Source organism: Podarcis pityusensis, assembly GCF_964106645.2.
Source record: "Podarcis pityusensis genome assembly, chromosome: 14".
In the NCBI taxonomy this organism is placed as follows: Eukaryota; Metazoa; Chordata; class Lepidosauria; order Squamata; family Lacertidae; genus Podarcis; species Podarcis pityusensis.
Genome location: NC_138039.1, coordinates 41,424,669 through 41,439,972, shown reverse-complemented (window position 1 = coordinate 41,439,972; position 15,304 = coordinate 41,424,669). Strand labels below are relative to the sequence as shown.

The following is a 15,304-nucleotide window of genomic DNA, read 5'->3' as shown; positions in this document are numbered from 1 at the left end:
ACTGGAAGCAGCTTTCCAGGATATCAGACAGGGTTATCTTCCATGGAATATTAGCTATGTATATTGCCACAGATAGACTCTGTTTTTAGCCCTACTTTTAGAGAAAACAGTTACCAAAGTTTCAGATAAATTCTTGAGGCTGCAAAACTGTCTTGTTGCTCACATCTTTTAAAGCACAATAAAAAGAAAGCATTTAAACCACCTCTGGCATACTTCTTAATAATTTTTGCAGGGAAGATCAGTACAGTTAACAAAGAAATGTTTTAATTTTAATTAGATCTAAATAGGATTATCTAAAACACAAAATATTATGCAAAGAAGCTTACGGATGTTAGATTTGCCACTATGGAATGCCCATGCTACAATGGATTGATGGTATTAAAATTCATTGTGTAAGTGAGCAAGGGGGGGCGGTACTTATTCATTCTATCTAGCAAATACTGTATACTGTTTCCCTGTAAAAGTACCCTCTAAAGTTTTTAATTCATTCATTACTGCTAAATGAATGGATCTAGGAGCAAGTCCAAGAGTCTAGATCAGGAATGGTGAACTCTTGAACCACCAGACCTTGTTGGACTACAGCTCCCATCATCCCTGGCCATTGGCCAAACTGGCTGGGTCTTATGGGAGTTGCCATCCAACCACATCTGGAGGGCCCCAGGTTTGCCATCCCTGGTCTAGAACATGGTCAATCAGAGATGCAATAAATAAAATTTAGAACAAACTCAGGGGAAAAATGGTTCTTGAAATATCTCATAGAATGCCATTACTTGCAACTAATACATTTTGACCAGCAAGGGTTTATAGAATCATAGAATCATAGAATCATAGAATCATAGAGTTGGAAGAATGGAAAACTAGGAAAAATTGAAGATTTATTTACAGACAATACTTTTACTTTGTGTGAGGAGTTGATTCAACAGGGTTATGCATTTCTTTTATTTTTCTTTATTTCTACAACTTCAAGGCTGTCTGGCATCTATTTAGGCTAATCGGAATCTGCTCAGACCACCTACTGAATTTGAAACACTACATCTTAAAAGTGGTTACTGTCCAAAATATGTGGCATCTTATCAGAAATTCAAGATATATAAGCACAGGAGTTAAAAATAGGTGGGGAAATGTTTTGAACAACTATCGCTGTTAGGGGCTTGTTTGCTATATGTAATGATGATTTCAACATTTGGAGAAAGGTGAATTTTGAAGGGTGGGCATGCTCTGGTTCACAGCTTCCCCATCAAATCTCTTCCCCATCCCTATGAAGATTTTAAGTGCATTCAGCTGAATTGTCTTAGGACCACTGGGATGCACATTTAGACACATTCCTGAGGTCATGTGAATTATCTGAACCACTCACACAGTAAAAGTAAACTTCTGTATCTCAGGGAGTTTTTGTATCTATGATGACTCTGCATGCGACTGAGAACCCTGATCTTCCAGGATTCTCAGTCAAGTGAAGAGCTTCTGTGGATAAACAAAGCTCCCTGCTGCAGAAGTTTCGTTTCATCACACAGTTGCAGTGCCTGGGGCATGTCTCCACAGTGCCACTCTACTTGTCTTCCATCTTAGGGTGATAATGTCCGAAGAGGACTACAGCCTCTTCACATTCATTCATTAATTTACACACAATCAAAACCTATAGCACCAACTTTGGGGGTGGGATATCATAGCAGTGCACAGCATAAAATCAACAAGAAAGTTTCTTTCATAAAACAAGTATAAAACACAACAAAAATCAGTAAATCAGTTTAATACATCTCTGGAGCTCTCCCCTGGGAATGTATGAGTGAGCAGGCACCTAAAACTTGTTCCATAGCAAGATGTTAATCTTCGTGGATTATTCATGTACTTGGATACATTATGCTCTAAACAAAAGTGTGCTAATTGATATCATCACATTTAGTCGGCATTGTTACATGTTGAAATATAATTTGTTTCTTTTAAGGGTTTGGAGAGGGAAACTAAATCTAAAGAGGACCCTGAGCTTTAAACTAAACTTAACAGCTTGTATATTCTTGCAGCAATTTTTTTAGAAAAGGTTGAAATACTTCATTATCCCTGAACTATTTAAAATGAAAGGATTCTATATCTAGTCACAAAGTATAAAAAGGATATGTATTTATATATCTGGGTCTGTGTAGTTGATTGCGCCAAAGGAGTTGATACATCTGCAGGCTTTGTTGCAAAATACGTTGAAATTCAGGGATGAATAAGATCTGCAAGGGAAGGGCTTTCCCAACAGCTGGTCTTGGAGATTTGTCTTTGCATAAAAGTTACAGAGCAAAACTTACCCAAAGCACAAGTTACTTCATCCGAGATTGGCTCCAGCAAGAAATGCAGCTGTTTTCATGGTGACAGTCATTACCTCTGAAGCTGATGCTATTTGTCAGCCTGGATAGCTCAGTTGGTTAGAACATGGTGCTGATAACGCCAAGGTCGCAGGTTTGATTCCCATATGGGACAGCTGCATATTCCTGCAATGCAGGGAGCTGGACTTAATGATTCTCAGGGTCCCTTCCAACTCTATGATTCTGTGACCACTTTTGAGAGAGAGATGGCAACAATTGAAATGCCACTGTATAACACCTGTGGATTTTTGAGAGCCAGTCCTCATTTTGGAGACTCTGTCCTTGGGGCTCTTAAATTAATGTCAGAAGCATGCACACACCTACATGCTGGACCCTTCTCACTGGGAGGCCAACAGTAGGTGGTGCTAGAAAAATGACAGGCAGAATCAACTAATTCTAATTTTATCCCCATCCTGCTCCCACCTGAGTTCTACAAGGACATTACAGTGGTACCTCGGGTTACAGACGCTTCAGGTTACAGACTCTGCTAACCCAGAAATAGTACATTGGATTAAGAACTGTGCTTCAGGATGAGAACAGAAATCACACTGCAGTGGCGGCAGCGGGAGGCCCCATTAGCTAAAGTGGTGCTACAGGTTAAGAACAGTTTCAAGTTAAGAACGGACCTCCAGAATGAATTAAGTTCTTAACCCAAGGTACCACTGTACTGATACTGAGGGGGAAGCTGGCAGCCAGGGCTACCCCCCTGGAACTGTTATAAATAAGAAGGCAGGCAGGTGGGGGCTGGTTGAGATCAATACCCCCATCAGCCCAAATGGGCCATCCTTTGCTGAACTCGCTTGCATCAGTAAAGACTTAGGACATTGATGTGAACCAATATATTGGAGCATCTCCACCAGACCAACCACAAGCAACAATCCAAGGACAAATCTGGGCTAGGGCATGTGGTTTGTCTAGAGCAAAACAAACCACGAGCCAGGGTTCAACATACTGCTAAGGCAAACTATGGCTTGGTAGCATGGCAGCCAGACGAACAGGGGAGAGGCAGAGAGGATGGTTTTTTATTTTATTTTTTTGCTGCGGGTATCTGCATGCATCCATGCTCGGCTTAGCATTGCATCCCATACCAGCCTTTCTGTGTTTTAGTTAACATTCCAGTTTCATTTAAATGGGGAAGTTATCCTAACAAAAACTGAAATCCCATTGATTTGTATAAAGCAGACTGTATAAATCAGATTATGTTTATGTCAGTTTTATGTCAGTTCAGTTCTAGTTGTAGGTGCAACTGCAACTGCAACTGCAACTGCGTGGAAAACAAATCATAACAGCACATGAATGAGATTGTATGAATTGCTTCATTTCTTCCCCCTCTCTCTCTTTCCATTCTAGTTTCAACATTTAACATCTGAAGGAGGTAAGTACTGTTCATCTTTAATGATGGATGAGCCACTGTTTCCAGCATTTTAAAGCATGCATGTATGTGTTTCTCAAAGCCAGTCTAATGAAAAGGTTTCCACTGTGGCGATGTGCTAATGCCCTGCGATCAGTATTACCTAAATAAATGGCATACAAGTGGTACTTCTTCTACATTGGCCAGAGATGTTAAATCAAAAGAAACTCCGTCTGGCAAGGTGCATTAAAGCTGCCTGTGCTGAGTGCCTGAGCCAGGTCTGACATCCCTTTGCAGCCCAGTATCATCTATTCTGACTAGTAGTAGCTCTTTCAGGCACTGCCACTGGCATCCTTCATCCATGCTGAATGGGATCCAGCAACATCTGGCGGGCCACAAGTTCCCCACCTCTGAGGGAGTTTGTGCCCCATATAGTAATAGAGGACATATCTGTAGAATGTCCAGTAATGTAGTTCCTCACCCCTAATCTGTCTGAAATCTCGCATGGATGCAGCCTTCTTGGTGACTGCTCTCGGGCTCTGAATCTCCTTGCCCAGGGAGGCCCAACTAACCTCATCTCTAATGACCTTCCATTGTAGGCGACATCCTTATTTAGAAGGGCAAAATAAAGATCAATAAACTGACTTGTAAATATATTGACACTGGGTTTTTATCAAAAAGCAAAAGACCACAGGTTGCTTTTATTGTTTTATAAGACTCGTTTTCGTGTTATTTATTTTGTACTGTATCACTGTCTTATTGCATTTTCTTATAGTTTATTGTATTCACGCTATTGACATCAGCTGCCTTGCTCACCATTGGTAGAAAGGCAGGATGCAAATTTTAACAGTGTACCTCCGTGAACCGATGGTGGCTTTCGCTTTTCCCTGGTGTGCAAAGAACTCCCATGAATGACCTCTGTAATGCTTGGTTCTGGGAACACTCCCAGGAAGTGTTAACGTTAGTGATGCATCATAAATACTGCATGCTGGTGACACCCATTCCATCGGAATCGGGAGATGCTGTTAAGGTGCTAGACAGGTGTGGAAGCAGTGATGGATTGAATAGGGGCTTTGGAACTGAGTCTGAATGCTGATATGATAGAAGTACTGTGGATTGTGTACAATCTTTTCTGGGAAGGGTTGCATTCCTTCTGAAGGAACAGGTTCATAGGCTGGGAGTAATAATAATAATAATAATATATTTATACCCCGCCCATCTGGCCAGGTTTTCCCAGTACTCTGTGGCTCTGTGGCTAGGAGAGCCTATGCCCAACTTAGCCTGATTTGCCAGCTACAGCCTTTCGTAGACCAGCTTTTAAAAATGTTTTCAGTAGTGATCATTAGCTCCTTTGGGAGGAAGGGCAGGAAACAACTAAAACTACATAGAGATTTTATTACAATAAAGAGATAACTATTAAAAAAAATATTATAATTATCACTGGTGCTCTGTTATCAGAAAAGAAACATATATACACAGTGAAAAGTGTCAAATGTAGTCAATCAGGTATTGTTCTTGTTGATTCCTCCCCCATATATATATATATATATATATATGCCCTTAAATTAAGTATATTTTGTCAATGACATCGGTTCTATAAACTGGAACAGTCACAATTCCTTGGTTGTGTTTGGGATTTAAAAGATCCAGAGATCAAGAAGGAAGTGACCGGCTCGAGCTTAGATCCTTAACAAGAGAGGTGTTTTATCTTTCTTTCTTATAACAAAAGGACAAGCACCTAACCTCTGAAGCTAGATCACAAAGGATGGGTCCTTTGTAGAGGTCTATACGAGAATAGCAGAGCACCTTTGGGAAAGAATGTTTTTAGGCTTAGATTTTTTTAAAAAAGGAGAGAGAGAGAGAGAGAGAGAGAGAGAGAGAGAGAGAGAGAGAGAAGAAAAGTAGATTGCCTTCTCATACTGCTGTAATGTAATATTTTAATTACAGTTTTCAGTGCACTTCAGAGAGTGCCCCTACAGGACTGCTAATTAACCAAGTTGTTCAGCTTTCAAATAGTATCAATCAAAGGATTGCTGGAAATGTCTGGATCTCATTTTCGGAGATTAGAGCATAAAAGAAGGACACTTTGCTCCATTGTTACTCAACTTAAGAGGTCATATATAATGGGCACCACTTGTGTTATTAAAATCTCAGGTGACGTCAGGATGATGTGCCTGCTCTGGAAAGAGTTTAGGCATTGTGCCTTTTTAAAAAGCATGAAAAATATCCTATTCCTTTTTAAGACTCTTCCAAAAATTTGTGCTGAAGTCTGAAGTGAACTGGACAGCCCTGGGCCTCCAAGACATTTCAAAACTAATTTTGCATGCCCAATCCCAGGTTGTGGTCACCGCTCAAATATGAGTTGGGCATATATTGTTCATGTAATGAAATGGAGGGATAATTTATATTGTGAATATCAAATAAATTGTAATATATTTAAATGTACCTCTCTTAGTATTTATTTGTTTTTTTAAAAAATGCTGGAAATAAAATCACAAGCCTATTCATATTTGTGTACCAGCAGTTATAATTAACATATCCCATAAAATACTACTTGTATCTAGGTATGAATGAATCTTTCAATTTTGCTTCCTCTCAACTTATTGTTTTCCCAGTCTTGTCATTTCCACATCAGTTGGCAATTTATTTTTTTATCAGAGCATGTCAAGCAGGTGACCAGGGTAGGGCTGGGTGATATATCAACAGGACCAGTAGGAGGGGCAGACCGAGATGTCGATTTCACTCAGTGACAGGGTGGATAAAAATCAATGATTTTTTAAATAATTAATAATCATCATCATCAGTTTTTTATTTAAAACATTTTTTTATTTAAATCAGGTTCTTTTTATTTAAATTGGATTTTTAAAATAAAATTAATGCTTTCCTCCAGAAGCATTTTATTTTAAAAATCCAATTTAAATAAAAAGAATCTGATTTAATTTTTTTAAAAAAAATGTTTTAAATATTTTAAATGTTTTAAATGTTTTTTAAAATATTTTAAATGTTTTAAATGTTTTTAAATAGATTTCTATTTAAGTTACATTGTAGTCCAGAGGCTATTCATCAGGAAATAAGGATTTGTTTTGAGTTTTTCATGTGTGCTAAAGCTCAGTCTAAGTTTAAAAACAAAACAAAACACCAAACTATTTAACCACATCAGTTAACAAGCATGGAAACATATGCTATAATGTTATTGTTTTAGTTAAATAAATTGTTTACATTGTTATGAAGGAAATGATTATTTTTCTCCTTCCAATGAAGTACAGCAGAAAAGTTGTCCAAATATAAACAGTTAACTTATTAAACCTCACAATAATTTCCTAATTATCTGTCTATTTCTAATATTATCTGTCTATTTCTAATAGTATAACCAAATCAGTAATTTTTGATATAACTGTAAAAACTACTTTGGAAATTGATTATTCTAAAAATGAAACCTTCATCTGGTTGTAAATATTAAGATTATACCAGCAAGAATGAGTCTTTCTGTTAAAAAAAATGATTTAAATCAAATCTTACTGACTAGTGATTTAAATCGTGATTTAAATCAATTTAAATCAAATCCACCCTGCTCAGCGATATATCGTTGGTAAAACCACCCCTGCTCCTGAGTCCCTCTGCTAGTGACTTCCTCCAGCGAGTGTTGCTAGCAGAGGGACTCAGGAGCGGTGGCGGTTTCACCAGCGATACATCACTCAGTGAAACCACCATCCCACTCTGCCTTCATACTGCGCAGAGGGAGAAAAAAGCTGCATTGGCGAGGCGCCGATACAGCTTGTTCCTCCCTCTGCTTCTTTAAACTACTCGGCTGAGGAGTGTGCGGTGGCCGCTCCCCTCAGCCAAGCGGTTAAAGGATTCCCCCAGCCCAGCACTGGCTCCCACGCAAGCAGGGGGGGGGGGCACTAGGGATGAACCAGGGTGGTGTAGTGGTTAAGAGCGGTAGTCTCGTAATCTGGGGAACCGGGTTCGCGTCTCCGCTCCTCCACATGCAGCTGCTGGGTGACCTTGGGCCAGTCACACTTCTGTGAAGTCTCTCAGCCCCACTCACCTCACAGAGTGTTTGCTGTGGGGGAGGAAGGGAAAGGAGAATGTTAGCCGCTTTGAGACTCCTTCGGGTAGTGATAAAGTGGGATATCAAATCCAAACTCCTCTTCTTCTTCTTCTTCTTCTTCTTCTTCTTCTTCTTCTTCTTCTTCTCCTGCACCCCAGCTGAGCCATGCAAACAAGCTGCCTTGTCCCAGCCCTCTAAGCGCTGGGGTGAAATTGCCTCAGCTCCCATGGTGAGAGCTGTGGCAATTTCACCTGGCGCCTTGCAGGCTGAGGCCAACGCAGCTTGTTTTTTCAACATTGCGGTACAGTGGTACCCCTGGATGCGAATAGGATTTGTTCTGGAGCCCCGTTCGCATCCTGAAGCGAACGCAACCCGCGTCTGCGCAGGTCGCGATTCACCGCTACTGCGCATGTGCATGACGTCATTTTGACCGTCTGCACATGTGCGAGCGGCGAAACCTGGAAGTAACACGCTTCGTTACTTCCAGGTTGCCGTGGAGTGCAACCCGAAAATACTCATCCCAAATCTACTTCAACCCAAGGTATGACTGTATATCTCCAGACCGCGATGTTTGGCTGGTAATATACCGTAATGTTGAAAAGCTGATATTGCTCAGCCCTAGACCAGGGTTATAATGTTGATGGTGCTGATCTATCCCTGCACACCTCTGGATTTGGACTACAGTCTGTAAAGGTTGAAGCAATTCTGGTATAAACACATTCCAGGTACAGATGAGTATAATCCGAATTCCCTTATTGCCCTCCTGTGTCCTTTCAATTTAAATAACAATTGACTTGTGAGCATTAAGCAAATTCTGAATCACAGTTATTGGTAAGGCATGAGTTTCTGCTCTGCAGAGGTTTTGTACGGGTAGCAAATATTTAAATGTTGGGACCTCTACCTACACGCAAAAGCTCATTACAGTATTTCAAACTATTCCCATCTTTAATGTGTATTTTGGAAATCAAAAGTCATTTCTTCTTTAAACAACGTAATAACAAAAAATGTGACTGCTGGCATTGCAATGCTCTTGAGTAATTTGTAATTCTTTAGGTTAAAAAAAAATCCTTTCAATTCCTCAGTAGTGTGTTTATCTTGCTAAGCCACGTAGCGGTAAAGCTTTGTGGATTAATGCCTTTGAATCTGGAAAGTTGCTTCTGATTAGACATTCTCTTGGCTGCTGCTTCCATTTCTTTACTTCTTCTACACAATAACAAACATGATTAGTTCCAATATATCATGCTCTCCTTAACCTGCTTGTAATTGGGAGAATCTACTGTACATATCCTTAAAGTCAAACTCACTCCGAAGATTGACAAGTAATTACAAGAGAAGCGGTCTCATCTCTGGTAATTACAGTTGTCACCATCAATCCAATTAACCAGGATAACTAACTCAATGGACTGTAGTCATCAAAGCTTTGCTGCTAAATCCAGATTGCTTTGTAAGGGGTTTTGTTGTAGAGGGAGGGTATTCATCGAGATTTTTCAGTTTCCCAAAATAGTTTAAAGTGAGAGGATAATGGAAGTTTTTGAAGAGAAATCACATCCCGCCCCCCGGCTCCACAATGATGGACCTTTTTTTGGTCTTCTCATTCTGTCTCTCTGACTAGCCCTCCTCTCTAGTTGCCATTGGTTGATCTTCTCTGACATCACAGAGAGTCTAGGCAGCCTTGGGCCAGGGAAGTGAGATCTTAGAATTCAAATTACACAGTCCATGAGGAGTTTTAAATTAAGTCATAGAAGCATTGTCCATACACTGTGGGTTGTATCAAATATTACTCCCACTCAGAGTGGATCTGTTCCAATTAATGGACACAACTAACTCAGGTCATTTAATTTCTATGGGTCTACTCTGAGTACATGGTTGTCAGAGGAGTGTTGGGAACCAGGTCCTGACAGCAGACATGTAAAGATAATTAATTCACCTGTCGGCCACGCAACTTGTCAAATGCAATCCATGGCCAAGTCCCACGGATGATGGATCTGTCTTGCCAGAAATCGTTCATTTGTTTGCATCCTTCAGAAAACATTCCAAAAGCTAGCCCATTTCATTTGAAGGAGAAGCCTTCATCTTGCTTTCAGTCTGGTCTAATCTGCTGTCCTGCAATCTTCCATGTTTACCCAAGGCAATGACAAAGCTGGCCCGGTTGACAGGCTTTCCCATCCCCCTCCTTCCCCCGACCCGTCTCCATCTGCTACTCATCGATTTCCTGTTATATTTTTAGCTACATTCATTTTAAATAGAGTGCGCCATAATGACATCTTGGGGGGGGAGAGAGACTGTCTAGGCCTACTGTGTACATCATTGCACACCCCACACAAGCACTATTGTTTACCGTATTTTTTGCTCTATAAGACTCACTTTTTCCCTCCTAAGAACTAGGGGGGGATGTGTGTGCGTCTTATGGAGCAAATGCAGGCTGCGCAGCTATCCCAGAAGCCAGAACAGCAAGATTGCTGCTTTCACTGCGTAGCGATCCCTCTTGCTGTTCTGGCTTCTGAGATTCAGAATATTGTTTTTCTTGTTTTCCTCCTCCAAAAACTAGGTGCGTATTGTGGTCTGGTGCGTCTTGTAGAGCGAAAAATACGGTATATACCAAGCCGGAAAGAACTGCAACCCCTTTTGCATCAACTCGCTAGCCCTGCATAGGAATTAAAAAAAGGCAGCATTAATTGTTCTAGGAAGGAGAGTGGAACCCCAGACACTCATTCTGCTAACTCTACCCTATCCCCCAGGTTACCCCCCCCCCAATGCTGCCCACAGGTCAGTGGAGGCTGGTCAGTTATGGCATATGTGACAGTACCCTAACAACCCCTGTTTACCCTCAGCCAATTCCTACCCGCTGATCTTCTAACTTACAACCAGTCCAGGGAGTTCAAAAGCATTGCCTGCCAACTTCCTTCGTTATTAGTACAGTGGTGCCTCGGGTTACATATGCTTCAGGTTACACACTCCGCTATCCCAGAAATATTACCTCGGGTTAAGAACTTTGCTTCAGGATGAGAACAGAAATCATGCTCTGGCAGCACGGTGGCAGCAGGAGGCCCCATTAGCTAAAGTAGTGCTTCAGGTTAAGAACAGTTTCAGGTTAAGATCGGACCTCCAGAACGAATTAAGTACTTAACCTGAGGTACCACTGTATTAGCATTAGTATTAGTATTTATATACTGCCCCATACCCACAGGTCTCAGGGCAGTTCACAAGATAAAATCAGAATATAAAACAACAAAATACATAACCAAAATATATTTAAAAAATTCAATAACACACACACCCCACACACTTTAAAAGGGCATAGGATGTCAGTCAAATCAACCAAAGGCCTGGTTAAAAAGGAACGTTTTTGCCTTGTGCCTAAAGGTGTATAATGAAGGTGCCAGGTGAACTTCCCTGGGGAGAGCATTCCAAAGATGGGAAGCCACTGGTGAGAAGGCCCCGTTCTCGTGTTGCCACCCTCCGGACCTCTCAAGGAGGAGGCAAATGAAGGATCCGGGGTAGGTTCCTATGGAAAGAGGTGTTCCTTGAGGTTTGGCGGTCCTGAGCCATTTAAGGCTTTATAGGTCAAAACCAGCACTTTGAATTGGGCCCGGAAACTAATTGGTAGCCAGCGCGGTTGGACCAGGATTGATGTAATGTGCTCAAACCGTCTTGCTCGGGTGAGCAACCTGGCCACTGAATTCTGCACTAGTTGATGTTTCCAAACCGTCTTCAGAGGCAGCCCTACGTATAACGCATTGCAGTAGTCTAACCTTGAGGTTACCAGAGCATAGACAACAGTAGTTAGGCTATTCCTGTCCAGAGAGGAGCATAGCTGGACCACCAGCCAAAGCTGATGGAAGGCACTCCAGGGCACTGAAGCCACCTGGGTCTCGAGCTACAACAAAAGATCCAGGAGAACCCCCAAGCTATGAACCTGTCCTTCAGAAGAAGCATAACCCCATCAAGAGCAAGCGACCTTGCACCCAATCTGCTTTTTGAAACTAGAAGGGACTTTAAAAGCTATTTATAGCAGGGCACCTGATGGATGCCATTTATGTCGACGCACGTGTTCTTTGTGGGACAAGGAATGAAAAGAAGACCTGTTGAGGGTACACGAGCGTCCACACAGGTAGACTGCTTTGTTTGTTAATGTCAAATTTGAAAGCTCACGATGCACGCTGTAAGATAAAGGCACAAGTTTCACAAAGCCATCACTTTGGGGGAGCAACCAATAGGGGGCACCCTCAGAATCCTTGTCATCATGAAAACACTAACATTGCAGCATATGTCTTGGCGCATTGGTGTGCGTTTTGCAACAAGTATCCTCCAGCTCAGGGCCCCAGTCCCAAAGGAAACATTGCCCTTCTGGGAGTCCAAGAAAAATGCTCTATTAAAGAATGGGTGTTCTGCCACAAAAGCTTTGACACTTCCTCAGATAGTTGGGGGAAGCTGTCCTTTCATCTTTTGTTACTTTGCTATGCCTTTATGAAGTGCAGCACCATACGTATCTTTCAGCATTCCCTCCTCTGTGTTGATATAGCTATAAATAAGGGAAACTACAGCAACCGACGCTTGAAAATGCAAGGCCTCATCCCAGCTCTTTTTTCTTTAGTTCCTTCGGCAATATAACCCGTGCACAGTAGATAAAAACCCTGGAGTCACTCTGCTCTCTTATTGACCTCATTGGTAGCGAAATTTATTACAGCAAATCCCCTATAAAAATGGCTCCAATCATTTCGAGACTTTACAGGGGGAAAATATTGCTACTAAATTGTTTTTTTGTTTGTTCCTTTCCTTTAGCCTCAGCATCACTGTACTCCAGCTCTCTCGGCTGAGTCTAAGCCATGCCTGTCTTAGCTGTAAGGCAGGTTTATGATGCCCCCTTGTCAGGTTTCTGACTTTACTTCTATTTGCATGGCTGCCACAGAAAATATAGCGGAGCTGGTCGGTATGATGATGATGTGCTACATGTAATGGCAAAGCGTGTTCTCATTAATAGAGAGCATGTGTTGCGGTGGGGTCTGGAAGGCCACCCCTCTGTTGCTGGGCGGGTTAGTTTGGATGATCATCCGCAGTGATTGGACAGTTGGGTTGTTGGGCAAATTTTGGTGTTGCCATTTAGGGGGTTGGACCAAAGGTTATAAAATGAAGTTATGCAGCTCTGATCTTTTGCTGTGTGCATCAGATCACCTGCCCACCCTCCCTAATTTTAGGAATCTTGATTGACCTTGCTATGCCTGTCATGGGGTCGCCTGATTTTGGGGCAGGGGCCTGGTAGGAATTTTGTCCAATTGACTGGCTGGCTGGTGCCATTTGGTTTTTGCCTACTGCGTAGCAAATCGTCACAACTTGTAAGGTTGCGGTTAGGCATTGGTTAAAAAATTGGTTGGTGGAGGGGTAAGGATTGGTGGTGCCTACCCCTCCAATGCTGCTGCGGAAAGGGAATTCCATTAAAGGAATCCAGGGGCTTGCCATTCTTTCGTCTGTACCCCTGAAGGGGGCTTAGGGCCGTGCAAGCCCCAGGGATGGTGGGGGGTGAGGGTCTGGTGCCCGGCTCCATGCTCTCCCCAATATTGTTTTCCCTTACTGGCTCTTGCTGGAATCCAGAAGTCAGTTCTGTCCCTAGGTGTGGGGACAGATAGTCATAACCAATGCCTAAGCAACCACTCACATTTATGTATTTTAATAAAGTTGTGGCCAGAATTATGCCAAAAACCTTAAACAAAAATTATGTGTGAAGTGTGAATCATTTGGGGGTGGATTGGAGGACCTCGAGATGCAAACAAAGTGCGTAGTACCCTAGAATCATAGGAAGCCGACTTATGCTATGTAGGACCATTGGTCCATCTAGTTCAGTACTGTCTACACGAACTGGAAGCAGCTTTCTAGGATTGCAGACAGGGGTCTGTCCCAGTCCTGCTTGAAGATGCTGATGGTGAAACTGGGAAGCTCTGCATACAAAGTAAATGCTTTGTGAGGCTTCAGGGAATCCTGTCCCTCTCGTGATGGCAGCCAAGAAGCAGATAAATGAGAAGAGGTCTTACCAAGTGCTTTATTCAATATTCACAGTCAGAGATGAAGGAATGCAGTCTGTCTTAGATAATGGCATTGCTCCGAGTAAAGTCCCACCCACCCCTCTCCTATTCTACATCATCCCTGTGCTGGCTGATCTGAGCTTTCTGTTCTCCTACTCTCAATGCATGCCAGGTCCTGAGAGGGTGTGTGTGTCAGGAATGCTTTCCAAAGACACTGAGTCTGTCAGCTGTCTCTCCCCCAGTGCTTCTTCTTCCTGCTGCTCCTCTCCCAATATTTCCCAGCTTCTCCCCTTTGCAGCCTCTGAACTACTGTTTCAAATCTATACTGTCCTCCTGTTCTCGGGAAGATTCGGGGGGGTGGGCAACCCAACCATTCCTCCTCAGTCCAGCCTCTGACATGCTTTGACACTGAGCTACATCACCTTCCCAAATAGGATGCTTCCTTATACAGTCAGAGCCATTGCTTCATCTAGCTTGATATTGTCTACACTGGCTGGTAGCACCTCTCAAGCTTTTGAGACAGGGTTTCTCCAAGTCCTATCTGGAGATGCTCAACATTCTGTAAGCACTGAGCATTTTCAGTCATTGTTGGGTGGTTTTAGAGGGGTCCCCCCCCTTCTTTAAAGAGAAGAGACTGGCAGGCTCAGAGTTTTCTCCCCAACCTGCTGGTACCACCTTCTTGTGTGTGGTGGTGGGAACCATGCATATATATCTGTGTGTGTGTTTGTATACAGTCGTACCTCGTTTTGAGGCCGGGATCTCTTCTGGAGCCCCGGCCACTAGCTGAAAAGGATGCACAGCAAAGCACCGCATCTGCACACATTCGCGGAGCAGTTTGCACTTCTGCGCATGCATGAACGGCAAACCCAGAAGTAACCTGTTCCAGTACTTCCAGGTTTGGAGGAGACGTTCGCCGGAATGGACGCTAGACAAGGCTGACGTTCGCGGAGGTATTACTCAATCTCTCTCTCTCTCTCTCTCTGTGTGTATATATATATATATATATATATATATATATATATTCATCACTTTTTCAATATGTCTTAAAGTGATGTGCACAAAATTAAAATGCAGAATGATTGAAGCATTTCAAATCCCAAACAAAGCATAAAATAAATGTTGCTGTTGATTATCATAGAATAATAGAATAATAGAGTTGGAAGGGACCCTGAGGATCATTAAGTCCAACCGCTTGTGATGCAGGAATATGCAGATGTCCCATATGGGAATCGAACCTGCAACCTTGGCGTTGTCAGCACCACGCTCTAACCAACAGCACCACAGGATATATCCTGCCCCACCCCAAGAATTTCAGAAGGTCCCAGGTTCAGTCCTCAGCACCTCCAAGTAGGGCTGGGAGAAAACCCTACCCAGAACCCTGGAGCGTCACTGCCAGTCAGTGTATATAAAACTGAGCTAGATGGACCAATGCTCTGATTTGTTATAAGACAGCTTCCTATATTCCTATGCTCCTAAGTTATAGCAGCTGCCCAGTAGGAAGGAACTGTGGTGTCAGCTCCTGACTTTGTGGGGCTGG

General features: G+C 42.5%; 1 protein-coding gene across 1 annotated transcript in view; it reads left to right on the top strand.

The window, feature by feature from the left end:
- Positions 1-15,304, top strand: part of SEMA6D (semaphorin 6D) — a 423,500-nt gene that overhangs the window by 237,020 nt on the left and 171,176 nt on the right. The window contains exon 4 of the mRNA XM_080980318.1: positions 3,699-3,723. The gene's annotated coding sequence lies outside the window, so the exon portion shown is untranslated. The remainder of the gene's footprint in view (positions 1-3,698; positions 3,724-15,304) is intronic.